This window comes from Myotis davidii, unplaced genomic scaffold (genome assembly GCF_000327345.1).
Source record: "Myotis davidii unplaced genomic scaffold, ASM32734v1 scaffold134, whole genome shotgun sequence".
In the NCBI taxonomy this organism is placed as follows: Eukaryota; Metazoa; Chordata; class Mammalia; order Chiroptera; family Vespertilionidae; genus Myotis; species Myotis davidii.
In genome coordinates, this window is record NW_006288853.1 from 4,732,448 (window position 1) to 4,737,282 (window position 4,835).

Below are 4,835 nucleotides of genomic sequence, written 5' to 3' on the forward strand. Positions count from 1 at the left end.
CTGGGGCTGCTGCCCAGAACAGGACGGTGCCCTGCCCTGTGCTAGCCATCAGCCCAGACCTGAGGGGCAGGCTCTCGCCTATTGACTCTCTCTCTCTCTCTCTCTCTCTCTCTCTCTCTCTCTCTCTCTCTCACTCACACAGAAACATACATGAAGCACACATGAATGCCTGTAGACCCTGTGGGCCAGACCACAGCCCCACAGTCCGGATTCCTACAATCCAGCATGGATTCTGGGTGGTCCCCCTGGACGGACAGCCCAGAGGTTAGAGGATGGCAGCTGAGGCTTCCCCATTCAGCGTTTCCATAAATGGGCCACCTGTGCCGGTTAACGATGGAGTCAGCTCTGTGACGAGCTACAACACACGTATAAAGACGAATGCCCGCAGGCACAGGGCACACACTGGGAAACAGAAAATTCTGCACACACACGAAAACAAACGGACAAGCTTTCCCTTTGCTCTATGCCCACAGGCTTGGTAGGGCTCCTCTGCATCACACACCTGTTTGGGAGCTGGGGAAGGAAACGTGGTCATGGCCGTGACCTTGTTTCCCGACTGGGTTTGGGATGAACGGGAGGACAGCAGTGCCGGGTCTGCTGGCCCCTGCTCACCTTGGAGTCTCGGGGCCCATTCACGTCCTTGCTGCTGGCAGGCAGGACGTTTTGAAATGGCGTGGTCGACCCTCATGTGACTGCAGCCCAAAGTTCCCATCCCTTCCCACCCCAGCTCTGCTCATGTCCTGGAGCATGTCCGTGTTCGAAGGCTGCCCCAGGCCTGACTGGCAGAAGCAGCTGGGGTCCCGGGGAGCAAAAGGAACTCATGGGTCCTGCCCGCTCCAGCCAGGCCTCTGGGGGGCAGGGCCCAGGGACAGTGCAGAGTGCTGTCGGAGAAGTCACATCAGGATAGCCCCTCCTGAGAAGACAGGGGACAGCGGTCAGCAGTCAGCCTCCTGCTGGTCGCCATGGTTGCATGGCTGGTGTCTGAAATTCCTCCTTTAGGGTTCTGGGAAGAGTGTTGCTTAACAGGATGGACCGGGTATTTGTTTTCTGTTGTGTGTGTGTGTGTGTGTGTTGTTTTTAAGATATTTATGGTTTGGTGTCTTGTTTTGTGGACAGGCTGTGTTTTTGTTTCTGCAGAAGTGCCTCTTGGAAGCGGTCTGTGCTTGAGGGGCTGAAGGGACTCTGGGAGGACCAGTGGGAAGCACTCTGGTGCTTGCTGGAGGGAGAGGAGGAGGAAGGAGAGCCTCCTCCAAGGATCAGAGTTAGGTGGTCACCGGACGACCTGGAGTGCCCTTCGGGCTTTTCTGCTTGGACTCACGTGAAACAAATCTCAGAAAACACCAGCATTCTTCGCTGCGTGTCCAGAAGCAGCATAAATTAGCAGCCCTCAGCCCAGGCCCAATCACACTCCCGGGGGGGCAGGCCCTATGACCAAGCAGTAAATGTCTGCAAAATAGACACCTTCCCCCACTCCCACCCCAACCCGGGAGCCAAGCTCAGTGCCATCTAAGAACGTGCAGGAAGCTGTAACCTCACTAAGGGCTGTTTCTGATTTCCTGGACAACTTCTATCCAATCCATCCCATTGTCAAGCCCAGAGGGCTGAGTTTTCCTTGAGTAATAGGGACATGAGGGAAAAACAGGATCTGCGTCCAGCTGGGGCTGCTGTGGGGAAGGGAGAGGTGTGTCCTGCTGGAAACTGCCGTTTGAAAAGGCGAGGATGGTAGCCATCTTATGGGGTCCCTTATAACCACCGGATCTGAGCTGCTGGGCACGCATCACCATGGACTTCAGCCGCTCGAGGAGGTCTCCACTCTGGGCTTTCCAGTCCAAGGATAAGTCGTGCAGGGATCTGGCTCTAATTTGGGGTCCAAAAGCGACTCCAGCTCTGAAAACTTGACCCTGGGACAGAGTGGGGCCAGGACTTTTCTGGCAGGCCCAGAAGCGCTGGTGGTGCTTCCCAGCCCCTGTCCTGCCCCCCACACTGTTCCCCACCTGGGGGTGGGGTGGGGGCAGGCTCCTCTCTCCAGGGTCCTTCCTGGGCCCTCCTAGTGTGGACAGCAGACTTCTCCATCCTTCTTATGTCCGGAGCCAAGGCCCCCACCCCTAAGCTCTGAGGACTGTACCGAGAGTGGACCTTTGGGACGTCTCAGGACATTGACAATTTGTACACGGCAAGTTGACTTAACTTATTTATTTTGTGAAAAAGAAGTGACAGAAAATACCTTCTTGTGTGCAGGGACTCAAAGCTGTACCCAAGTCAAGAGAGACAAACTAGTAGTAATAAGAACTATTCACTCATCCACACACAGGGACAATCCAAGACGATTCAGAATGCAGGAGGCAACTACACCAAGGCCGCAGGAGTCAGGACAGCCCAGGCTTTTGTTTAAGGAGATTCCTTGGTTTCCTCTTGCAGATTTGAGGATGCGACAGTAAGGCCCTTTCTGCTGTCGGACCTTTGCCCAGGTGCCTGGAACAGGACACAGCTCCAGTCATTGTTGCCTTGGGGCTCTGGGAACCCTGGGGGTTTGGGGAAGGACAGGGTGGGTGACTGTTGCCTTTTCATCCGTGGGACCTGGTTGGGGACACATCCCTGGGGTTTTCAGCAAGGAACTAGCTGGGGACGGTGGTCCAGCTGGGGGCAGTGCCCGCTTGTCCTGGTTTCTCTGCTCCTGCTGATCCACCAGGAGCCTTCGCTCCACAGCCCCCCTCCACCCCCTAGAGACAGAGGGAGCATTTGAGGCCTCACCTCCAGCCACCAGCTTCCTCAGAACAAGGGCCCATTCAGCAGCGAGCATTTGCTCATTTTTTCTCCTTGAAGAAGATCTCTTTAGCCTGGCCTATATAAATAGTTCAGAACATTCCAGGCCTTGGTGAGACAGGGCAGTGTCTAACACCCGCAAGCCATCACCACCACTGCCCGTTCCTGGCTTCTCTGTGCCTGTTTGTAAGCTTTGGAGTGGAGGCAGGCACCGGGGAGCGGACGGTGGGGGCAGGAGTCCTGTGGCCCCAGCAAGAGGGAGAAGGGAGCCGTGTGCAGCGCTGTCACGCCCCCTGCAGGTTATTACCGAGCTAAGGTTGAGAGACGTGACTAAATTCTACCCTTTGTCACTTTATGTGATGCACACACTTGAAAATAAATAACGAAATGAACAGAAAAAAGTATTTAATGAAGAGTTTACTCCCTATCTGCCAGCGCCCTCAGCCAGAGGCTGGTCTAATGGGGCAGCCCCTGGCCAAACCCCCAAGAACAGAAGACACCCACTCGGCCCATTACAGTGCATCTTTCTCTGTCATCTGCCCAACCAGGGAACCGGTGCCAACAGAATCTCGGGTCCCTGACCCAGAAGCTGCCTGCTTGGCCCAGACAGGAGATGCAAGCATCGGATGGTCCTGACCCTGAAGGTCTCGTCGGCCCTGGGTGACCCTCTCCCACACAAGGGTCTGATTTAATGGGCCCTATGGCCTGTCCCTTGGTAGGCCCTGGATAATGAAGGACAGGAGCAGAAGATTGGGTGGCTGTGTCCCCAAGGCAGTGCCCTCCCACTCCAGTCCCCACAGGCTGACAGAAGGGTGGGAGCTTGGTCAGGGAGAGCGAAGGGGAGAGAAGGGGAGGAGATGGATCTGTAGCGGCCAAGTGGTCTTGTCGATCTGCACAAATGGAGAGAAGGAGCCTCCACTGCAGTCCAGGGGCTCAGGTGGCTGAGTTGCTTGTGAGGATTCCTAGGATGTGGTCCAGCTGGACGGGAGGGAGGAGGCCCGAGGTGTCCTGAGTGCAGCCACGTTGCCTCTCAGCGGTCGCGGCTTCAGGACTAGTCAAAACTCTTTACCTCAAAAGGACGAAGCACAATTGCCAACTTCAGTTTTCTTAAAAGCTTCGAGGTCCTTTGATCTTGTGTCCTTTGTCATTTGATGACTGTGCCCAGGGGACTAGTCAGTTACGTGTTTCCATGGTGCCATCCGCGTGAGCCTCGCTCATATTGTAGCTCAGGTATTTTGCCTGGAAAATGAAATGACCCATGTACTCTGCTTCCTCTCACCCTGGGCTTGGCCTGGGCACCCCCTGAAGTCTCCATCTCAGCTGTAAATTCTAGGCCAAGTCTGCACGGCTCCCCTGCTCCCTCCTGGATCCTGCAAACTCTGCCTTTTTGCCAAGACCTCTCCCTGTGTCATGTTTCGAGGCCACATGGTCCAGGACACTCCCTTCATGGCCATGTGTGGCCATGGTGTGTACATAGGTGTCCACATGTTTGTGTGTGTGTAACATGCAGCTCATTCTACTCGGCCACATTGCTCCCTGCCCCCTTGCCACCAGTGTCCTTGCCGTGGCTACACACAATCTGCCGTCTCCTGGAAACACAGGAGCCGCCCTTCAGAGCTGGCAGCCAGCGCCGGTCGGGGTCTGCTTTGTGGAAGAGAATGTGAACCCATCACTCGATGGCTTACTTGACTTATTTAATTAAAAATGAAAACATGCAACGAGTAAAATTCCAAGAGTCTCTGCCTTTCTTTTGCATTTGTTCTCGGCAGCAGTCATAAAAATTAACAGGAAAAAAATGAGCAGCTGTAGGAATGGGGTGACTTCGGGCATGAAGCAGGGCAGAGGGAACCCTGCCCGCTCCCGAGGAGTGAAGGACAGGGAAGTGTGGCTGAGGGCCGGGGGCACGAGGACGGTCCTGCATGTCACCAGGACTGCAGAGCCGGGGGTGGCTGTGCTCGCAGCTGGCTCAGGCGTGAGGTCTGAGAGGTAAATTCCCAGGCATCCTGGGCAGGGGCAGGGGCATTGGCCAGAGGTCAGGGGACTTGGGGACATGTCCCAGCTTTGCCACTATC